We start from the raw sequence: 23767 nt of genomic DNA, 5'->3' as shown, positions 1-23767 counted from the left end.
AACTGAGGGTGGTGTTTGACTGTGCTGCAAGTTTCCAAGGAATATCTTTGAACAGTGAGCTCCTACAGGGTCCAGACATGACAAATTCACTCATTGGAGTGCTCACTCGCTTCAGACAAGAGTCAGTGGCCATGATGGCAGATGTTGAAGCCATGTACTACCAGGTGAGAGTTCCTGAAAAGGACAGTGACATGCTCCGCTTCTTATGGTGGCCAGATGGAGATGTAAATTAACTTTTAATTTAACAAGAAGAGGAATCCTGTCGGTCACAAGCTCCATCTACAACCCCTTAGGGTTTCTTGCACCTGTCATATTGCCATTAAAGATTTTAATGCAGCAGTTGTGCAAAGAAAAGCTTGCATGGGACGATGACATTCCAGAACAGTGTGCAGAAAAGTGGATTGCCTGGTTACAAGGGCTAAATCAATTGACTGACTTCAGTGTGCCAAGATGTATAAAACCTGTTGACTTTGGAGTTTCAACTTCCGCGCAACTACATCACTTCTCAGACGCTAGCGAAGTGGGGTATGGAGTTGTCTCATACCTCAGATTGTTAAACACTGATGGACTCGCACATTGTGCCTTCATGATGGGGAAGTCGCGCGTGGCGCCATCGAAGCAGACCACCATTCCACGTATGGAGATGACGGCTGCAGTTGTTGCTGTTAACACAGACAAAATGCTGAAAGATGAACTTGAACTAGAATTGCTTGAATCTGTATTTTGGACTGATAGTACCACTGTGTTGAGATACATTGACAATGAAGGTCTTCGTTTCAAAAGTTTGTTGCCAACAGGATTGCCGTTATAAGAGAGTCGGCCAGACCACAGCAGTGGAGGTACGTCAACACCTCTATGAACCCGGCTGACTGTGCACCCAGGGGACTTACTTGTTAAAAGTTCATGAAAAACGTGAGTTGGATCCACTGTCCTTCTTTTCTCAAAGAACCAGAGAACAAATAACCTGAGACAAATCATGACCTATCAGCAAAAGTGGATGACAGTGAGGTTAAACACTCAGCCTCTGTGAATATTGTGTGTATAGTGGATGGTGCAGATGCTGTGAACAATTTGATCAATTATTACTCTGATTGGTACAAATTAAAGAGAGCTGTGGCATGGATCCTTCGTTTCAAGGACATGATTATACAGCGCAGCAATCAAAAAACAGCCAAAGACAACAAAGTTCAGAGTTGTGAGACAAAATCTACAGCAGAAAACTGCAAAGCTCTAACAATACAAGACTTAACAAGGGCTGAACATGAAATCATCAAATTCAGTCAAAGTCAAGGATTCAAAGAAGAAATTTCCTCGTTGCAAAAAGGTAATTCATCTGTTAAAAAGAACAGTTGCCTTTCTAAACTGGATCCAATACTTCCAACGCATTCTCATCCTTGGGCGTCATATACTGACGCTTTTGACAAATCGTCTACATCCAACGCACATGGCACCCTTTAGCGTCAATATGACACGCACAGAGCTTTGTTCGGTTATGGTTGGGTTTAGGTCTGGGGTAGGGTTAGGGTTAGACCACTAGGAGGCGCCTTCTGGCCCATATCTATCTGCGTCTCATATTGACGCTAAAGGGTGCCATGTGCGTTGGATGTAGACGATTTGTCAAAAGCGTCAGTATATGACGCCTTGGGATGAGATCGGGCTGATACTTCAGGGTGGAATGCTGAGAGTTGGAGGTCGTCTTGGTAGATCTGCAGTGCCTGAGCATGTAAAGCATCCTATCATTATACCCAAATACTCACATGTCACAACTTTAATCTTAAGAGACATTCATGAGAGAATTGGACATTGTGGAAGGAACTATATGCTTTCAAAGTTGCGACAAAAATTATGGCTTCCTTCTGCAAACTCCATTGTCAGGAAGTTTCTCTCCAGATGTGTGACATGTAGAAAGATCAGAGCCAGGGCAGTAGAGCAGAAGATGTCAGAGCTGCCACATGACAGAATAATTCCAGATCAACCACCCTTTACCAATGTCGGGGTAGACTACTTTGGACCGTTTGAAATCAGACAAGGTAGAAGTAATGTTAAAAGGTATGGCGTATTGTTTACCTGCCTGACAACAAGATCTGTGTATATTGAAGTTGCACATACGCTGGACACAGACTCGTGTTTAAATGCCATCCGCCGCTTTGTGTGCAGGAGAGGTCAGGTGTCAATCATGAGAAGTGACAATGGTACAAATTTCATTGGTGCTGAGATTGAACTGCGTAAAGCCATTCAACAATGGAATCAATCAAAAATTGAAAGCACTCTCATGCAGAGAGGAATACAGTGGATATTCAACCCACCTTCTGGATCTCATTTCGGTGGAGTGTGGGAAAGACAGATAAGGTCTGTTAGAAAAATCCTGAGATCTGTGCTAAAAGAACAAACACTTAATGATGAGAGCTTGCATACAATCCTGTGTGAAGTGTAAGCAATAATAAATGACAGACCACTTACTATTACAACAGATGATCCCACAGATCTTGAACCCTTGACACCTAATCACCTTTTATTAATGAAAAGGAAACCAGCCTTGCCACCTGGACTTTTCCAAAAAGAAGACGTATATGCACGTCGCAAATGGAAGCAAATTCAGTATCTTGCTGACCTATTCTGGAAGCGATGGGAGCGTGAATATTTACCTTTGCTCCAAGAGCGTCAAAAGTGGAATCAAGTAAAGAAAAATCTTGCTGTTGGCGATGTCGTACTGATAATAGATGACTCTTCCCCAAGAAATTCATGGCTCTTTGAAAGAATCATGAAAGTGTTTCCAGATAACAAAGGACTGGTAAGACGTGTGTTGGTTAAAACTAAGACCAATACCTTGGAAAGGCCTGTTGATAAGTTGTGCCTTATCTGTGAAATGGACTGTTAATTACTCCTCAATATCAAGGAGTGTTTCTCTGCAACATAAAGAAATGGACGGTTCAGAAAAATGGACACTTAACCTAACCAGTTAGCTAACAGGTTTCTAAAGTGATGCATAATGTAAATATTTTATCAGTATGGCTCCATTGTTTTTTGTTGAAAAGGTAATTGTCAGTCTGCCTGCCTGTCAATTAGAGGCCGGAAATGTAAGAGCCATATTTCATATTTTACAATTTATATTTTCATATTTTTATTGCGTAAATTTGATATAATAATTATTTTTGTTAATTAGTCAGTTACTGTGGAATATATTTCTTTGGTTTATATTTGTTCTTACCGCGCATGTTCAGTGAGGTCTTTTTTGTAACACATGTAAAAAGTTTGACGCACATGCAATAAGAGCAGACGCACATTGGGAGAACACAAAGCTTTTGACCGTTTATTATAATATACCATACATTGCCTCATAAGTATAGTATCTTTACAAATAAGTTGTTGAGAAGACATCGCTGGGCAAGAAGATTATGCTGTATGTAAGAAATGTGATTCTTTATTGACTTGGAAAAATAAACAGTGATAAAGGAACTATACGGATTTCGAGTGTGAATACAAGACAAGAAGATACGCGTCAAAACTTGTGGAATAAATAAGAAACATTCACATGTCCCATACAGCAATGACGCACACGTGAGTATTCACCACAGAAATCCAACAACCTCAGGAGCGATCACACAACATCAGCCGCTCATCACATATGAAATACCAAACTGCTCCCCAGCTATATTATCGATCTATAACGTTATGGCCTTATGATGCACCTTAACTCGTCTCGTTTGTTCACAATAATAACTCGCGCCACATTTCTTCACTCTTTCTCCATTGCCGCGAATATGCGATCTCTCGCCATTTCTTACAAAACTCGCGAGACTTCTGATTCAAACCTCGCCCACTAGGCAAACTCAACACTTGAATTGGTCAATGTAAAACTATAATAACAACATAAACATAAAATGACCATGCCCTTTTGCACACTCAAGTTGTTTCAAACCTGTATGAGTTTCTTTCTTCTGTTGAACACAAAAGAAAGAAACTCATACAGGTTTGAAACAACTTGAGTGTTGCAAATAAACAAAAAGTTGTACTATTGAATTTTATTTTACCAGACAGTGGACCCCATTGACTTCCATAGTATCTTTTTTTCCTACTAAGGAAGTCAATGGGGTCCACTGTCTGGTAAAATAAAATTCAATAGTACAACTTTTTGTTTATTTGCAACACTATATTTGGGGCCAAATATAAATAACCCATTAGTAAACAAAAAACCTAACCTTTGGCAAACATCCTTTAACAACCAAAAAAGTTCACTTAATCTTGAACATTCAACAAAAAGATGATTAACAGTCTCAGAGTCCCCACAAAAACTACAATCTACACTATGCAAAGGATTCAGATGCGCTTTGTATCTGTTTGTGGCTATTGCCCAATGTACAATCCGCCACTGAAAATCACCTAATCTTTTTTCAATGGGCTTCTTATACAGGCACCTCCAACTTAGTTTCGGGGAAGATCCTTGCTCAGCCACTGCAATCCATTTGGACTCGATCACTTTGTCCAGAGCTCTTAAATTAAGAGCTTTAACACAAATCATGTACAGGGCTTTCTTGGAAAAAAAGTTCAAAGTTTCCGAGTTCAGGTGTTCTAAAAGTCAATAGACTCCCTTCAGTCTCTTCCCAATCTCCCACTTCTGCAGACACTCGTATTTCAGGGAATAATCCATCAAAGTTCTCCAGATGTAACAACTGAAGACGGAAAAGATTCTTTATTTCTTCCAGTAATCTTTGAAGAACTCGAAGAGACCGAATGTCTGTTTTAAGATGTAATTCTTCCGCTGTAATCCACTCGTTGTTAATCTTTAAATGTCCAATTTTACAAATGCCAGCTTTTATCAGATTATTCCGTAGAGTGACTGAATTCAGTAGTTCAATAGACAAAAGTCCGTTAAAAAACAGAGGTTCTTCCCAAGTCCAGACGTTAACTCTTTCCACAGAAAAAATCTGCCACACTTGTAAAGCTGAAGCATAAAAAGATGGAAGTCCATTAAGGTCCATATTCTTCAAGTTCATTAAGAACAGATGTCTGTCAAGACCCAACCGACCAACCCTCTTCAAGAGGGCACATGCCACTTCCATCCAGTTCTGATCACATCTGTTCTGATAGGAGAGGGTGAGAGAGGACGCTGGCGTTGTTTGTTCGCCGCTTCTCCACTTCTGACATTAATCTAGCGCATTTCACTTAGATTAGGTGATTGTACCATTGGTCTAAAGTAAAGTGGATTTCTTTAGGAATATTTTCATGCCCCTTGCAAGTTTCCTCTGTGTACTGCAATAACTTTCTGACCTGGTGCCTCGAACGTCCTTGCTGCCATCGCTTTTCGGAGTTAGTTGGTTGTCTTTGTCCTTTGCTGCCGGAAGACAGCTGCTGTTAGCCTGGCTCAACTCGACTGGTGAGCCGGTGCTGTTTGGAAATTGCCGGTTGATTGGCGGTGATTAGCACCGGGCTAACGTCACCAGCTTATGGCATGATGTTGAAATATTCCACTTCTCAACTTCTGAGTCTCAACAGGGACATTGCTCCACCTTCCATTACAGCCATAAGACAACTTGGACTTCTACGCCGACCCCGGTATTGTCACAGAAGTGCCCGGAAAAACGTTGTTTACCACCTGCATGGTACATCGACGATCCCCTCCATCTGGTCTTCAGCTGCACGTGTCGCACCCCAGCGACGTCATCAGATCACTGCCGCTCTTGGATTATGTAGCAACCCTGCACCCCACCTCCTCTCTCTGAGAGCCTCTAGTGCTGGGAGAAATACAAAACATGGAGTGGACCACAGTGTACTGCGGAGCTTACAGAGACTTTCACCCTCAGCTCTGTCCCCTGTCACTATGGAATTATTCAACACACAATCCCTCACCAATAAATCCCTGCTCATCCATGACCATATTCTGGATAAAGGACTAGACTTCATGTGCCTAGTGGAAACTTGGCACAAAACTGGGGACCACTTAGTACTAAATGAAGCCTGCCCCCAGGGCTATGGCTACATGGAAAAAGCTTGCAGCTCTGGACGGGGGGGTGGTTTGGCCGTCATTCATCGGGATGAACTTAAACTCTCTCCCCTGCCACTGCCTGATCTTACCTCAATGGAATGTTTAGCCTTCAAATGTAAACCCCCATACTCCATGTCAGTGCTTCTCATATACCGTCCCCCCAAACCGCACTCCTCATTTCTCCCTGAAATACATGATCTACTCACATCACTCTGTTCCATGTCAACCAAAATTGTTATTCTTGGTGATTTTAATATCCGTATTGACAAACCCTCCTGTCATCTTGCAATGGAGTTCTTGAGTCTAATTGATTGTCTTGGTCTCCAGCAACATGTGAAGGCTCCTACGCACACCAAAGGCCACACCCTAGATCTCGTCATTACTGACGCGGCCCCCATAAACAGCCTTGAGGTAAACGATCTGGGTGTGTCTGACCACAAGTCGGTCTCTATGGCCATTCTCGCTGCCCATCACCAGACCCAAGCGGCAAATATCTTTCCGGAACTGGAAACAACTTGACCCAACCTCCATCACTGTAGACCTTCAACAAAATATCAACTGCCCAGTCTCTGTAACAGTGGACGGACTGGTGGATCACTATAATACATCTCTGAGCAGTGTTTTTGACCTCCATGCCCCTATCAGGACTCGGGAAGTCAACTTTGAACGCTCTGCCCCCTGGTTCACACAGGAACTGCGGCAAATGAAAACTGAGGGCCGTATCCTGGAACGCCGCTGTAAACGGTCTGGTCTAACTGTTCACAAGCTTGCTTTCCGTGACCATCAAAAGGCTTATATTAAGTCCTTGAAGGGTGCGCACTCTAAATTTTATTCCAACCTCATAAATAAAAATACTGGAAATTCTAAGCAGCTTTTCTATACAGTAAGCAATTTCTTGAAGCCGAAATCATCTTCATTCACTGAAACCACAGTGGAGCGATGCAACAGCTTCATTGACTTTTTTAGAACTAAAGTCAATAACATCCGCTCTTCAATATCTGGCTCTTCCTCCCTGTCTTTACCATCCTCCAACCCCCTGCCCGGGAGATTGCCATTTCTTTCGCATTTCACTGAGGTTCAGCAGAGCCACGTTGAGGAAACCATCAAAAAATGAAGCCGTCCGCCTGCACCTTGGATCCCATCCCGACTGTTCTTCTTAAGTCATTACTTCCTAGTGTCAGCCCAATCATCACCGAGGTTGTTAATCTCTCTCTCAAAACTGGTTCCGTCCCTCTTGCCCTTAAAGCTGCTGTCATCCGTCCAATACTCAAGAAGCCAACCCTAGACCCGGAGGTCCTGGGAAATTACAGGCCGATTTCCAACCTCACCTTCCTGTCAAAGGTTCTAGAGAAGGAAATCGCCTCTCAGCTTCACAACCATCTAAATCACAACAAACTATTTGAGGTATTTCAATCAGGCTTTCGTTCGGCTCACAGTACCGAAACAGCTCTACTCAGGGTGACAAATGACCTTCTTATGGCAGCTGATTCAGGATCACCATCACTGCTCATTCTTCTCGACCTAACAGCAGCATTCGACACAGTGGACCATACCATCCTCCAAGACCGCCTCCAAAACACAGTTGGACTGTCGGGAACAGCACTGCAGTGGTTTCAGTCCTACCTTTCTGGCAGGACTGAACGTGTTATATTGGGAGAATGTGAGTCCAGGCTGCTCCCTGTTACATGTGGTGTTCCGCAGGGGTCGGTTCTTGGCCCAATCTTATTTATTCTCTACATGCTTCCCCTCGGTTCTGTCATCAGCAGACATGGATTATCCTTCCATTGTTATGCTGATGACACGCAACTATATATCAAAACTGCCCCGAGCCCCTCCACAGCCCTGTCACGACTCACCACATGTCTTGATGAGATAAAGGCATGGATGAAAAGCAACTTCCTCCAGCTGAACTCCAGTAAAACAGAGGCACTACTTGTTGGAACCCCTCATCAGATCCACTCCTCTCCCATATCTCAGATCATCTTTGACGGCCAGGTCATCACTTTCTCCTCCTCAGTCGTAAACCTAGGGGTTCGGTTTGACCCGCAGCTGACCTTCAATGACCATATTAATCACATTTGCAAAACCTCCTTCCACCATCTTCGAAACATCTCCAAACTCCGTCCCCTTCTAACTCTTCCAGATGCAGAGAAACTTGTTCATGCCTTTATTTCCACCAGGCTTGACTACTGCAACGGACTCTTCATTGGGATTTCTGGCAGAAATATCCAGAAGCTACAATACATCCAGAATAGCGCTGCCAGAGTCCTAATGAGAGTCCGAAAATATGACCACATAACTCCCATTCTACATTCACTGCACTGGCTCCCTGTTTCATTCCGTATCGACTACAAAATCCTCCTGCTCACACAAAAATGTATCACCGGACATGCACCACCATATCTACAAGAACTCATCAGTTTGAAATCCTCACCCCGCACCCTCAGATCATCAGGCCACCTGCTTCTTCAGGTCCCCACCACCAGGCTTCGTACCATGGGGGACCGAGCTTTCTGTTCAGCTGCACCGCGGCTTTGGAACCACCTCCCAAGTGAGCTGAGAGCAGTACAGAGCCTGGACACTTTTAAAGCAGAACTGAAGACTTTTTTATTCAGAAAGGCTTTTATGTGCTAATTGTTTTTATTAGTTTTTAGTTACTGTTGTTTTACTGTGTAGCACTTTGAGATTTCTTTTGGAATGAAAAGTGCGTTATAAATAAAATATATTATTATTATTATTATTATTATCTCGATGGTAAAGAAACCTTTGGATAGTCTTTAGACGAAAAGCCGCATACCTGGATTTTAATTCAATTAGGCCTTGCCCACCTTCATGAACTGGTAGATACAAAACTGCTTCCTTCACCCAGTGTTTTCCAGTCCAGAAAAAATTAACAAGAATTCTCTGGATGTCCACAAAAAAGTCCATTGGTGGGTCCAGAACATTTAGCCTGTGCCACAGGGTGGATGCCACTAAGTTGTTGATGACCAGCACTCTTCCCCTATACGATAGCTGAGGCAGCAACCAGTTCCATTTAGACAACTTAGCACATACTTTATCCTTTACATTCTCCCAATTCTTTTTTTGAAACTCTTCACTCCCTAAATAAATCCCTAAAAATTTAAATCCTATTTTTCCCCATTTTACATTTTCAGGAATAACTGGTAAGACCTCTGTTTAATGTTCAATACACCACAAAGCTTCCGTTTTACTCCAATTTAACTTTGCAGATGATGCTTTTTCATATAAACAAAGACGCTTCTTAATCGTGTTTACATCTGTTTGGTTCCTAACAAATACAGTGATATCATCTGCATATGCTGTCAGCTTAATTTCATTATGGATACTGTTACTTATACATATACCAGACACATTTTTCCTAAAAAGACACAACAAAGGTTCAAGTGCCATTGCATACAACTGACCAGACAAAGGACATCCCTGTCTGATTCCCCTTTGCATTTGTATTGGTGGACTTAAACCTCCTCCAATTTTTACTAAACACGAAGCATTTGTATACAAAGTCTTAATCCAGGAAAGAAAACCATCACCACAACCAAAAGCTTTTAGTGTTTTAAATAAATACTCATGATCTACACGATCAAATGCCTTCTCTTGATCTAAAGATAGAAGACCTAAATTGACACCATTTAATTCACAATAATCTAGTAAATGTAAATGATATATCCCAAAACACACTTCAATCTATTGACCAAAACTTTTGCCAACATTTTATAGTCAGTCGTGAGAATGGAAACGGGTCTCCAGTTCTTCATGAGACTTATGTCTCCTTTTTTTGGAAGAAGAACAAGCACAGCCCTCTGACAGCTCTTAGGAAGTTTTTGTTCCTCATAACATTTCTGTACAACCTCATAAAAGTCTTGAGCTATAGTTCCCCACATGACTTTATAGAATTCCCCCGGCAGACCATCAATACCTGGTGCACGATTAGGTTTCATCTGTTGTACAGCTTCAGTCAATTCTTGAAAAAAGAAAAAATACTGTCCAAACGTTCACGTTGTTTTCCATTAAGAGTAGGAAGTTGATCATCTTTTTAGGGTCAGATGTTTTAGACCCATCAGGGAATGTCAGACAATGCATTACACTCTGCTTTTTTGAGACTTTTTCAAGATTAAAAAAGTATGTAGTTGGTGCATCCATCATGGACTGACAAAAAACGTGACCTTATAAGTGCCCCCTTCGCTTGCACTTGTAATAGAGAGTTAAGCGTATTCTTTCTCTCACATAAATTCTCAGCCATCACAGTATCTGGTTGCAGCACCATATTAGATGTAATCTGTATTATTTCCTTTTCTAATTCAATGACTTTTTTCTTAATCTGTGTTGTAGAGAAAGAAGAAAACTGTTGACAAATTCTAATTTGTGTTTTTCCCAATTCCCACCACTGAATTAGGTTTTCATAATCCCCTTTCTGAGAGACCCAAGACCCCCAAAAGTATTTAAATCTTTCACTAAAGTCTTTCTCCTGTAATAAACGTACATTCAATTTCCAGTAAGGACTCTTGCACTGTGTCTGTGACAAAATCAAATTACAAGTAACAAAATGATTGTCACGGTTTGGGTTTTGTTTCTTGTTCTTGGTTCTTGTCTTGTCATGTGATTTCCGTTTGTCATGTGATCCTGCCATGTCTTGTCATTAGTTAATAGTCTGATTATTGTTCACAGGTGTCCCTTGTCTTGTCGTTAGTCTTGTGTATTTAAGCCCTCATGTTTGCCCTGTGTCTTTGTCTAGTATTGAATGTTTCCTGTCGCTTGTTCTGGTTTCCAGCCTTTGTTTTATGTTTGGTCTTATGTTTATAATTAAAGTTGCTTTTGGGTTCGCTACATCTTGCCTCCGGTGGAATCAATTCATTACAATGATGGTCTGAAAAACCACATGGTACAATGCTCTCAGCCACAATCCTGTTAATAGTTTTTTTTACAAACATAGAATCTGTCTAATCTAGCAGCACTAATTCTCTCTTGTGACATTTTTATCCAAGTATATTGTTTAACTTTTAAATTCCTCTCTCTCCACACATCCAACAAATCATTTTGACAAAGGATATTTATTAACAAAGCAGGCGATTCAAAATCTGGTTCAGCATTATTCCTGTCCAAAGTAAAATCAACTGTACTATTCCAGTCACCTCCTAATATCAGAAAATCGTCAGCATTCACATTTTTCAAATATTCACTCAGTTTTTTAAATAGAGTTATTCTATCTGCCCCTATGTTTGGAGCATAAATATTAACAAATATGAAATTATATTCATCCATTTTTGTTTTTACAACAAGAAGGCGCCCTTTTTCTAATTCTACTTTTGACAATATATCAACATTGAGGTAAGGTGAAAAAAGTATGGCTACCCCAGCACTTAAATTTGTACCATGACTTAAAGAGTAACTGCCCTCCCAACACAATCCCCAATCTGTCTCATTACTCTCATCGCTATGAGTTTCTTGTAAAAAAGTTACATGTGATTCTTTAAGCTTAAAGGACAAGTTCGGTATTTTACACTTAAAGCCCTGTTTACAAATCGTATCTGATGAAATAGAACGGTTAAGATTAAAATTTGGACACATGCTGCTGTCCCGAGAACTTTTGTTTTATTTTCGCTTTTGTGGACCTATTTTGCCAAACGCGTCACACTCGTGATTGGGAAAGCAAACCTAAACCTAAAATTCTCGGGACAGGAGCATGTGTTCAAATTTTTATCTTAACCTTTCTATTTCATCAGATACGATCTGTAAACAGGGCTTTAAGTGTAAAATACCAAACTTGTCCTTTAAGAAACTCAGTTAGTAATCCTCGTTTTTCTCTATTCCTCGCACCATTAACGTTTAAAGAGCTAACTCTTAAGATTTGCATGTTAAAGGAGGGGAAAAGAAACAAGAAAGAAAAAAGACAGAGAAGGGAAAATATAAGAGCAGCACCCATAACCATGTTAACCTATTTATTCTTTTTCTTTCCTTTTAAACTTTTACGAACCACTGTAGCCATTTTTTTTCAAACAAAATCTTTTTTTGTTTTGATATGACATCACATCCTACACTTTTCTGAACACTCATAACTGACCTCAAGAATTTGACGGAATCAGGAAAAAACTTCAGAACATCTACTTTCTGTCCTTTTGTTTGATCCAGAAAGTCATTAACTTCTTCTGCAGTATACACATCCCCAGATGATTGACTCAACTCAAACTCAGAAACTTCTGAACCACTGTCACTATCACATCTTGATTCATCTACACAACCGTCATCAACATTCTCAACAGACTGTCACCTCTGGTCTTGACATTGACTCCTTGTCTGTCTCAGCCTGTCCTATTGAAAGCTGTGCGTTCTCAAGGGAATGAGTACATCCATTGTTATTAGGGTTTTTATCCTGAGTCTCTTCGATTTGTTTTTCCTTTTGTACTTTTAGTTTTTTATTTTTCGGTTGTGCAGACGTTTCTTTTACCAGCGTGGGTCTTTTTTCGATTTTATCACTAGTTTTTCCGCGCTCCGACTGATTTCTCATTTCATTTTCAGTCTCTGCACTTTTCTCCTCATTTTGAGGACAAAACAACTTCTTGTGACCTAAGTCCCCACAATCAAAACATCGCATGCTTTCCGTTGTTGCGAAGATCATATAAGAGCTTTCACCGTGTTGTATGCGGAAAGATACTTCCAAAAACTTCGACGGTGCTTGTAAAAACATAAAAACCTGTCTCCGAAAAGACGTTACGTGCTTCAGTGCGTTGTTCTTACAGCCGAGCGGAACAGTTTTAATTGCACTCGCGAATTTTCCAAAGCGACTTAGTTCTTTTAAGATCGCTTCATTTTTTATGAACGGGGGCGCGTTCGAGATTATGACACGCTTTGCAGGCGAACGCAAAGGTGTCACCTGCACAAAAGTGTCTGACATTTCAAATCCACTCTCTACAAGCACATTCACAAACTTCTCATCTTCCAAAAACACAACAACGGCCTTGTTCATTCAAGGGAGGGAGAGGTGCGCGCGTGCTGGAAGAGAGAGAATGAATTATCAGTGCAATTTTCAAATAAAATTTATTTTCTGTTCAAAAAAAATTAAAAAATAAGTTAGCCTGTATCAGAGTATCAGCTCTCTATTACATTAGTAATATAACCTAGATTATTTGGTTTTATTTTCCCCACAAAAATCTCTTTTTGTCCCAAAAATCAATCTGGAAATGGGGGGGTCATCTTATATTCAGGGTCGTCTTATATTCGGGTATATACGGTATATGCTGGACCTTCCTCTCAGTTTAAATGGACTTATTGAACTGGCGCTCAGAGTTGATGCTCGGTTGAGCAGAATGGGTCGCTTCCAACAGAACCATCCGTTTCGCGGCACGGGGACCCTGCGCTCCGACAACCTGGACACGGTCAGTCCCGTTTGCGATCCCGAGCCCATGCAGGTGGGTAGAGCTCGGCTTTCCCGGGAGGAGAGAGAACGACGGAGATCCCAAGGACTGTGCCTATATTGCGGGCACCAAGACGACACGACACCAAGGCTTTACTGGATTCGGGGGCAGAAGGTAATTTTATGGACTCTGGACTGGCTCAACGTCTTCACATCCCTAGTCTCAGCCTCAGACGTCACGCCCACGGAACGTTGGCTAAACGTCTGATGCATATGGTACACTTAACTGGAAACACTTCAGGAATGTCGAAGTCGTCATCTGATTGGTTGAATTTTATCGGATTTCCGGGGGCGCGAGTGTCGCGTTTATTTTCGGTCCGCCGGGAAACAAAGCGCAGACGTGTGATTGCGGAAGAAAAACTGTTGTGTTTACATGAGTGACAATGAGCATTTATCAAAATCAGCTAACCGTAGAAAGTATGCGAGGTTCACGGCATAGACTCTTTAAGAGATGTCCAGGAGTTTTGTTTGAGGCACTTAGTGGAGACTTGTTGCACGCCGGTTTGTTGTTGTGGGGACATTTCCACCCCCCTGAAACGTGACGCTGAACGAAACGAACTGTAATTGGTTGTTTGACACAATATTTCTGTCAATGCTCTTAATGGACAACAACTCCCCAACATTTCACACGCTACTGAACCCATCACTCTCATCACATCTGGCAATCACACTGAGACTAGTGTTGTCAAAAGACCCGATAAAAAACTAAATGGTTACGGTACCAGCTTTTCTTAAGTACCGGTGGTACCGAAGTATCGGGTTAATCCGGTTCTTGATGCACTGTCCGAAAGGTGCACAGTTGCGTCCTCGGCGGCGCTGCTAATGCGGTGGGAGGGCAGAGGTGGGGAGGGTTTCTGGGTTTCCCCCCATGTTTATTCCTACACAAACACATACACACACATTCGCACGCGCACACACACACACACACACACACACACGCACACAAGCATACAGCCTTCCTTTTCCACCCTCATGGTAACCAATCCTTTTTTGTGTGTGTGTGTGTTGAATGTGTGAAACATGCTCTCTCTTTATTTTTATAATATCAAACAATCATTGTATGTTGTACGTCTTATGTCTTTTACACTTTGTTAGGGTTTTGTACGTGTGAAGTTTTGCACAAAAAAAAAAAAAAAAAAACCATTTGAAAAACCTGTATAAAGTGAACACCAAAGAACAATATTAATTATTGAGCGGTGGTGATGCGTTCATGAAAAATGTCACAAAGAACCGGCAAAAGTAATGAGGCAAATATAGCAAGGAGAAATTTCAATTGTTTATTAATAAACAAGTGTTTTCTGTCGGTGTCAGCTGACTCGCGATCTTCGCAGTAGTGAACGCGCCATGAGAAATGCAAATTTCTACGAATTACATAAGCAGAGAGTCTGTTTTCTTTCGTTTTTAATAGTTTTGTTTAAAAGTACACATTTCAAGCTTTCAATACATTTCTCAGGTATTTGAGGCAAAGCTTATACGCTGAGTTTGGGTTCATTTATGAGGCGAGCTCCAGTTCACGCGCCGAAACGGAGCTCATGAGAAGTCCTGATTATATTGCCTGCTATATTTACTTCTTATTTATTAAATCCAGGCAATTGGTTGATGAAACATTGATTAAAATTAAGATACAATTAACACAACACGAAATTCACTTTAAAGAAAGGCTTTCTACAAAAACAGACTTAATGAAGTGGTCAAAATAATTTCTGCCCACTCAATTTGTCTCCCGATCGCGCATATTATAATCTTACTCATGCTTTTCACTTTTCATATAATCAACATACCGGTAGATGAAAAAAAAAAAAAAAAGATTTTATTTAAACTAAATATGAAACTAAATCGTTTTCTTTAATAACTAGGCTACAACACGTAGGCCTATTAGACTACAGTACAGAGAAATGTAATGTCGGAGCGGGATTTGAGTGAACGGCGTCTTACCGGTGAGCATGTGGGGGGAGAAATTATTTTTGCTTGATATGCCAATCCTTAATATCTGATGTTTTAAATGCCAACCCGTTTTCATCCGGTGGGTAGTATTACTTTTGGTTTGCGCAGTGAATTGACTGCTCTGCTTCTAGCCTGTCACGTAGACCGTGTGGAGCTTGTGACTATTGCAATCTCTGCGACCGTGCATTGATTACCGAGGGTTGAACAACATCACGGTGAAGAATACTTATCGTTTGCCATTGATGTCTTCAGCCTTCGAGCGATTGCAGGGAGCATCCATTTTCACAGAATTGGATTTACGTAACGCTTATCATTTGGTTCGCATAAGGAAGGGTGATGAATGGAAGATACCTACAGGGAGCATTTTGAATACTTGGTCATGCCGTTCGGGCTGTCCAACTCCCCAGCAGTCTTCCAGGCACTTGTCAATGACGTGCTGAGATATATGGTTGACTTATTCATATATGTCTACCTGGATGACATTTTGATTTTTTCATCTTCTCTCCAGGAACACGTTCAGCACATCAGACGACTGCTTCAGAGGTTGCCAGAGAATGGGCTTTTTGTCAAGGCGGAGAAATGCGTTTTTCATGCACAGTCTGTTCTTTTTCTAGGGTACATCGTCTCGTCTGAGGGAGTGTGTATGGATCCTGACAAGGTTAAGGCTGCGGTGGATTGGCCAAGTCCAGATTCCCGTAAGGCCCTACAGAGGTTTCTGGGGTTTGCCCATTTTTATCAGCGTTTTATTCGCAACTTCAGCCAACTAGCAGCACCTCTGACTGCCTTGACCTCCCCCAGAACAACGTTCAGGTGGCCAAACTCAAGAGCCGCTTCGTTTCGGCTCCCATCCTTGTTGCCCCTGATCCATCACGTCAGTTCGTGGTGGAGGTAGACGCGTCAGAGGTGGGGGTAGGAGCAGTTCTTTCTCAATGTTCTTCCACAGACGACAAGATGCATCCTTGCTCGTTTTTGTCTCATCGTTTATCACCTGCCGAGCGTAATTATGACATTGGTAACAGAGAATTGTTGGCAGTCAAGTTAGCGCTGGAGGAGTGGCGTCACTGGTTAGAAGGGTCGGGGGTACCTTTTATTGTATGGACCGATCAAAAGAACCTAGAATATATCAGAACCACCAAAAGACTCAACTCTAGGCAGGCTCGGTGGGCACCTTTTTTTCGGATGTTTTGACTTTTCTCTTTCGTAAAACCCAATTCCTGATCTCGTATTTTTGACCAGTCCGAATGCCCGTCTACTCCCGAGTGTATTTTACCCGAGACCGTTAGTGGTCTCCACTTTCAGATGGGAGGTCGAATTGAAGGTCATAAAGGCCTTAGAAGGGGAAACGCCTCCGTCCAATTGCCCACCGAATCCTTTGTTTGTGCCAGAGGGGTTATCAGTCTGACGTCATTCAGTGGGGACATTGTTCCAGCATAGCGTGTCATCCTGGAGTGTTTCGGACTAGTTTTTTGGTGAAGCAACGATTCTGGTGGCCATCAATGGCTCACGACATCCGCAGTTTTGTTTTGGCCTGCTCGGTTTGTGCCACTGGCAAGACTTCCAATCGACCCCCGGATGGGTTACTCCAACCGCTGTCTATCCCTTCGAGACTCTGGTCCCACATTGTGCTAGATTTTATTACCGCCCTCCCAGGGCAAGACGGTCGTTGTGGACCGATTCTCAAAGGCTGCTCATTTTATTCCCTTGCCCAAATTACCCTCCGCCAAGGAGAGAGCGGTAACTGTCGTAGATTATGTATTTCGCTTACATGGCCTCCGGATTGACGTGGTTTCCGACAGGGGACCCCAATTTGTGTCCAAATTTTGGCAAGAGTTTTGTAAGTTACTGGGGGCGACTGTCAGTCTCTCTTCGGGGTTTCATCCCCAAAGCAATGGTCAAACGGAGAGAGCCAACCAAGATCTGGAGAGAGTGTTGCGATGTTTGGTTTCCAAGAATCCTTCCTCCTGGTGTCAACAACTTTCTATGGTGGAGTACGCCCACATTTCGTTACCAGTGTCATCCACGGGCCTTACTCCGTTTGAATGTAGTTTAGGTTACCAGCCACCAGTTTTTGCTAGTACAGAATCCGAAGTCGTGGTCCCCTACGCTCACCGGTGCGTCGCGCAGGTGTCGCTCATCCGTAATCACGCCACCGGTCTCGCACCGCTCTCACGTCCCTCGACCTCGTCCTGCTCATCACAAGGCCTTAACACGCTCAAATGATGAAATGCACTGAAATTACACTTATTGAGCTATAATTATGCTTTTAGACAATAAACACCAGTAATTTTCACAGAGAAAAGCAAAATTGTGTGTGCTCATGAGCCTCGCGCACAGGTAGACTGAGGCTATTACAGAGATCTCACGAGGGGAAACCCCAGAGGTGTTCCACCGTTGACGCTCCCAAACTAAAACCCAAAGTTCTGCTATTTTAACGTTATGTTTTCTTACTCATGAACAATAATCTGAACAAAATTTTGTGAGGTTCATTCATCCATTCTAAATACAAAAGTAGAAAAAACTTAGTATAAACTGTAAATTAAAGAAAATAATACAATGTAAAAAAAACAAATCAAAGAATAACCAAATAATCCATTAGTATTGGGATTGACGGCTCAATCTGACTGAAAAGCCTTCATGTAAACACCATAATCGATCCGATTGAACTCGATCAGAATGAAATTTTGATCCGATTGAAAGGGCTGGCTTATTCCTTTTCTAATCAATCGAGGGAACATACACACTTAATCGTGTTGAAAACCTAAACTGAAAGGACTGCACATGTGCAATGACATAAAATGGCGTAATGACAAGCGGAACGAGCTGCTGTTGTTGTTAAATAAAATGTCATAAATGACTTGCGTTATACTAATATATCACTATCAGGGATGCGCAGGTCAATGTATAAACAACCCGCACCCGACCGACGTTTTCAACTAACCCGCCCGCAACTCAGACCGCAAAAAAAAGAAAGAAAATATTGTACCCGACCCGCTTCCTGGCCCTCATTTTTTAAAAGTAGCTAGTAAATGCTCATCGTAGCGTCATTGGGCCATAGATGTAGGAACTAAGGGTGCGGGTGCACCATTTTTCTGAATGCTGTATGATATAAAAGTGTTATGTAATAAAGGCTTGATTTATTCATTTATTTCGTTTCATTTTCTTAACAATTAAGATGCTGCATGTGTTTATCCAGTCTAATCGAAGTGTGCGTCTCTCCCCCGACTTTCCCAACAAAAATTCTGCCCCCTCTCAGCAAATACATAAAACTGACATTACTGAGCTATGCGTTTAAAAGTAGCCTATAAACCCTCTGGGGACGAATTGGGCGGTACCACCCAAAATGGCATACTTTTACAAACGTGCAATTATCTTACTATTTTATCTTACTAACTATTAATGATAGAGAGGTGCGGTCTTTTTTGCCGTCTTCCTCAGATTCCGCTGAAAACAGTGATCCCGTTTGTATTATATACACACTTCGCTGTTGTGCAATACCACTGCATAAAAAGGCCAATGAAATCGATGTTGTTAGGCAAATTCCACCAATGGAAAAATTGCCGCTGGCAATTCTATTCTAGCCAATCAGAGGACTCTGTAGCCTTCAACATGTACAAACAAAACAGCGTCGAGTGGAGATGAATGAGACAGAGAGCGAACGGAGCTGAGTATTACAGAGCGCACAGAGATCTATATAAGAGAGAGACAGAATAACTTAAATAGCATTATTATTGTATTGTTTTAGCACTTTTATGATGGCAAGCAGTAAGATTTACGGCAGAACAAGCTCTGGAACAATTACTGGAAAGTAAATCTGCCAGGTTGTGAGTGTGTCTGTTCTTTAGAGCAAGCAGTTCTCATTTAGTTCGAAGCAGACCGCTTTTTCACGACTAGGACTGTTTGAAAAAAAAGTTCCTTATTTCATTGTTCTTAACACATTTGATTGAACAATTACAAATGTCTGTCAAGCAAAGGGTTTGACATATTTTTTTTGTTCAAAAACTGTTCACTATTGGTGTGTGAGGGGTGATTTTCAGTAATAAATGACAAAAATCTAATTGTCGTTTTTGAAATTCTCTCGATTATTGTAAATTTTTCACTCATACTTCCTTTATAAACACATTACATGCATGCTTATGTTAGCTTAGGGTCTTCTGAATCCATAGATACCAAACACATGGTGTTCCATCTCCATCACATATGGTTTATAAGCCCAAATGTAAAAATAGAGAAAACGGACCAAAAAGGGCTTAGTCCCCAGAGGGTTAAAATGGCACAATGGCATTGCTCAGTTCAACGTGTTGGGAAATCGGGCATTTTGTCCCGCATCAGCTTTTATTCAAAAGTTAATAACGCTCAACATTTTAAAGGTAAATAAGGATTTCCCACTTTCATCTCTGCCTGCAGACTGAGCTTGTGCGTCATCTTATCGTGCGCCAGTTATTCAGACAATAAAGCGTAGGCCAATTTATTTCATAGAAAATTGTGTCTAGTACTATATAAATTACAAAAGTTGAATTGCCATCTTTATTTCAAACGACCCGACCGACCGCGAATATCATTACAAATATTTTTGGTGACCGCAGGCACCCGCTCATTTTGGATCAACCCGCGCATCACTGATCACTATCATCTGTGAAGTGTATCAGAACAACATCCATCCTTAAAAATGACAACTGTCCACTATCTAACTTACATCTGATGCACGACCAAGAGCCAAAGCCAAGCTCAGCAGAAGAAAAGCACATAAATGCATTGTCACTGGAAATCATAATGAACACATTTGATTGATAAAAATTCATCTTATTACTGATTAACCTGTAAGCAATTTAAGTTACATTTAACTGTACATATAATTAATAATTAATGATCAGAAGACCATTAACTCAGGGAACTAAAAGAGGGATACATACCAGTTTGCAGTCGGTAATGAAGCTTTGTGTTCAAATGTGAAGCGAGAGTCTTTTAAGCAGCAATGCCCAACCCTGAAAATTACTGGAAAAACCAGCTAGACTGCAAAGTTAACCTAACAGAAGTGGCTGTTTGTTTTGCTCATTTTGGTCTTTACTTAAAGATATCAGACTCCAGCATTGATAATTAATACTTTGATATTTTAGCTGTTGTAAAATCACTGTATCACATGGGCTTATTTTATTGTTCATTCACGCTTTTGGCAGAGGCTTTTATCCAAAGTGACTGTCATGTTGTGAGTTTATTTGTTCATATTTAGAGTTTTGTTTTTATCTCTTTTCTTGTTCTGTTCATGTTTGTATTTCTTTGTAAATCTTATAATCTGTTAATTGGTTCAATTCTCCTCCGGTCTCAGGCTGCGTTTACACTTGGCATTAACATGCGACCTGTATCCGGATGTTGTCCACACACACATTGAAGAGACGAGTGTAAACGCGCTTCTGATGGTTGTCTCACTGGATAGTGGATGCCATTGCTTTGGCATACCAGCAGCAAGATCGAACGTGCCCCCTTGGTGTGACGGCCCACTCCACTCGGAGTGTGGCCTCCTCTTGGGCTCTAGCGCATGGCGCCTCGCTAACAGACATCTGCAGAGCTGCAGGCTGGGCGACACCCAACACATTCTCCAGATTCTACAATCTCCGAGTGGAGCCAGTGTCCTCCCATGTACTTGCTTCAACCAGCCGGTACTAGGACCCGCTCAGGTGTCTTCGCCTGCTCGCCATTCCACTCCACGGACTGGATACGTTCAATATTCTCCTCACGTGAGCCTCACAAGCCCTGAGTTCCTTCAGCGCTGTTGACGTCAACGCCAGAGTTATGCCTCCGGCAGCTTTCGCGATTGGCTAGGTGCCGCCATGTGCATGGTTCCCCCTCTGGGTAACCTCCACGTGTGTATTTCCACTGTAAGCCTCTCTGATCATGTGTCTTTCCCTTGGCAAGCCAGTATGTCACCCCTGGGGTTGAAATATTCCACCCTGCGGGCTGGACACCCCAGTGTTTTCCGTATGCACCCCCCTCCGGGTCATATGTGTATTCTTAAGTCCCCCCTTCGGGCAGGCACTGATTGCATATTCCACTGAGATATGCTTCCCAGTGTACCTTGGTATTCCTGTGGTAAGTAGGAGTCCTTCATCGCTAGCAGATGGGTCACTCTGACCCAACAAAAATAAGACGCGAAAGATCAAGTCCAGTTTGGCGCTGTTTGACAGTGTGCGTGCGCTCAGAAAAAAGTGCATCAAGTCAGAACAGAACGCCAATGAAAAGTTCACCCGGCAAAGCTTTAAAGCACGAACATATAATTAACTTTTGTGATTGCGAATAAGTGAAGTGTCCTGTGAGTGTAACGCTGCATTAACGTGTGACGTGAATGTACCTACATCGAGATAGTATTGTGACTGAGGCGCCAGAACTGCAGCTGATATAATGTGCGCTGTAACACGATATGGCCATATTTCTTCAAAAGCAGATTTCTGACATAAAGCCTATAACACGCTCTCACACTTTATTTTTTTTTAATCATTTTTTGGGAGGAGGAAACTTTACATATGTGGTTTCAACAAGATGGATTTACACTTGTCCAGTTTTATCTGGAATGTGGCCCAGACCTCCTCCTGAAGTGTTCTGAGCGATCGGATTTAAATTCGTCTCGAATGCGTTTCGGAGGGCAGTCTTTTCACGATCAGATAGCTATCCGATCAGAGAACAGGCATGAACTGGCCAGGTGTAAACAGCCCCTTATTCATCAAGACAGAGGCGAACCAACACTGAGTGGGGCCCCATGCAGGCTAAATTGATCAATAAGGACCTTTTTTTATTTTATATAGGCTATGTTTTATATATAGCTAATATATACGATGTTTTTGTTAATATATCTTCATTACCTAGATAGCCTATATTATTATACAAAATTCAAAAAGTAGTAAACACAGAACATCTGAACAGAACATTTTTACAACATTTATATGCTTTTTTTTTTTTTTACGAAATGTCAATCTTCATCTTTATAACAGAAGATACAACACAATACAACAATCTTCAAGATAGGCTACAGTAAATGTTTTATTATTTTATTAGTTAATTAATTTGTTAACACAAATTTAATTTAAAGAGCTGGATACTTATTACTAATTAAATAATGTCAACTATAGTAAATGTATTGATTAGAGTTGCCATACTAAAGATTTTACTAGTCGACTAATCACACGTTTATTAAATTCTGCTTAAATAGTGGGTGCATGGAGGGATGTAGCCCATTCTGCGCTCAAGCGCATCTATAAATCTTGCCGCAAAAGCAGGCTAATTATAATAAATATGTCTTAAAGGAGTCATGACCTGTAATTTTCACTTTTCCACGAGAATCAATGTATGTTATGATTGCCTAACGATTATACAATGGCCGGGAAGCCGATATTTAAAAGTGAAGCGTTTGTTTACCCCAGGGTTCGTAAACCAGCCCACGTGCACGCGCACTCAAACACGAGATTTTAATTTCTCCCCCGTCTTGACGTCAAGACGGGGCCGGATACACCATATATGGACACCGCAGACCTATGCTGCAGGACCTATGCTGTCCCCCTCATATTCAGTCGCGAAAGATGCAGAAACGTAGAGCACACGTGAGTTGCTCTGTTGTTGACTGCCAGAATCAACATGTAACTTAAATGTGTTTTCTCTCCCAAGAACGGACCAAGCTGTCAGGGACCAGTGGATTAAATTCATTTTAATAACGCGGTTCCTACAACCCTTCCCACTGGCTTAACGTTAGGTGTCTGTGCTAATCATTTTACGCCGGAATCGTTCACAAATTTGAATGTCTAAAAAACCACAACGTGAAACAAGGCAAAAACACCACATGATAGCAAACGTTGATCTCAATAACCACTGTAAGCTGATAAAAAAAAGTAGACTACATCTCCGTTAATGTAATCTACATTTAATAAAAGGTAGCCTATAATGTCTCAGTCAAAATGATTGTCTTTACCATTCAGAGACATCTTGATGTAGACGTCCTTCCATCGACTCTACATCTTCCCTTTCCAGCTCAGGTTCAGAGTCCGGCTCGTGCATATAGCCTACGGTTGAATCCCGTAGGTCGCGGCCAGGTCGGGTTCATTCACAATTTGCGCCATGATGTCATTTTGGAATGATATGCTGAAGTTACCCCCCTCCTTCCTGCCACCAATCAACGCGCCCCTCATTTGCATTATTAAAATCACCGTCCACGACAGCCAAAATATCGCATCAGATCTCGCGAGACAATAATGCCTTCAGAAATAAGGGTCAGAGGAGCTCTGTGTTTATTTTTTTTCCACTTTTCTTTTTTAGAAGGGCCTGAAAGACTATAATAGAGCGTGGGTATCCAAGGTAATACTAGGTTATGACTCCTTTAAAAAATAACAATGCATTTTAATTGGTTATTAATAAACTAATGTTTTCTAAAT

The 23767-nt window shown here is 41.6% G+C and overlaps 1 protein-coding gene across 1 annotated transcript in view; it reads right to left on the bottom strand.

Moving 5' to 3' along the window:
- The window catches only part of LOC307004129 (stonustoxin subunit beta-like), a 68232-nt gene extending 47862 nt beyond the window's left edge, over positions 1–20370 (bottom strand). Inside the window, exon 1 of the mRNA XM_079623085.1 lies at positions 20267–20370. The gene's annotated coding sequence lies outside the window, so the exon portion shown is untranslated. The remainder of the gene's footprint in view (positions 1–20266) is intronic.
- Between the last annotated feature and the right edge of the window lie 3397 nt (positions 20371–23767).

Source organism: Phoxinus phoxinus, assembly GCF_949152265.1.
Source record: "Phoxinus phoxinus genome assembly, chromosome: 9".
Classification (NCBI taxonomy): domain Eukaryota; kingdom Metazoa; phylum Chordata; class Actinopteri; order Cypriniformes; family Leuciscidae; genus Phoxinus; species Phoxinus phoxinus.
This window is presented reverse-complemented; position numbering and strand designations above follow the sequence as displayed.